We start from the raw sequence: 863 nt of genomic DNA on the forward strand, positions 1-863 counted from the left end.
ACTCCCTTAATGTTCTGAATATAACGTGATAAACATTCAAATAGCTAGAAAAACATTTCTTCTTGCAAAAGAACTCAACTGAACACATAACAATCAGGTGAATCAAATTCATCAACTCTACTGAACCGAACCCTATTCATGATTTGAATAAAACGTGACAAACATTCAATCAACAAGATAAACATTTTTTCATGCAAAAGAACTATAATGAACACACTAACAATCAAGTGACTCAAAATGGCCAACTGCACTGAACTGAACGCCATTCATGTTCTGACTAAAAATGTGATAAACATTCAATCATCAAGAAAAATATTTATGCATGCAAAAGGACTCAACTGAACACACTAGCAATCAAGTGAATGGAAATGGTGTAACATCCCGTTACCCTAAGCCTTATCTCTAGCCATAAAGCAAAGGATAACAAAGTGCCACGATAGTTTTAAAGCTTATAATATATAATATATGTCCAAGAATTTGTATAACTAAAAGCCCGAGGAAGGAATAAAGCTCAAAGTCACATAAAGCGGAATTACGAAATTCGAAGCATTCACACACGATAACCAAACGCGTAGGCACAGACAGAACAAGACATAATATATATAAAACCTTGTAGATAGCTCCAAGATACACAAGGTAGTACTTAAATTAAACAAGACATATATATAAGTATGATATACAAAAAGAGGACTAGTCACAGCCTGCGGAGTTTAGGCCGGCTAGTCAAACTAATTACAATAGAGTTTTGAAGTTTAAAACAACAACAATCTATCTCTCAATGTTTTCATAAATAAAGCCCCTAAGGCAACAAGGTTATATAAATACAAAGGATGAGAGAGTGACTATATCAAAATAAAGCAGAA

This window comes from Arachis stenosperma, chromosome 3 (assembly GCF_014773155.1).
Source record: "Arachis stenosperma cultivar V10309 chromosome 3, arast.V10309.gnm1.PFL2, whole genome shotgun sequence".
Lineage (NCBI taxonomy): Eukaryota > Viridiplantae > Streptophyta > Magnoliopsida > Fabales > Fabaceae > Arachis > Arachis stenosperma.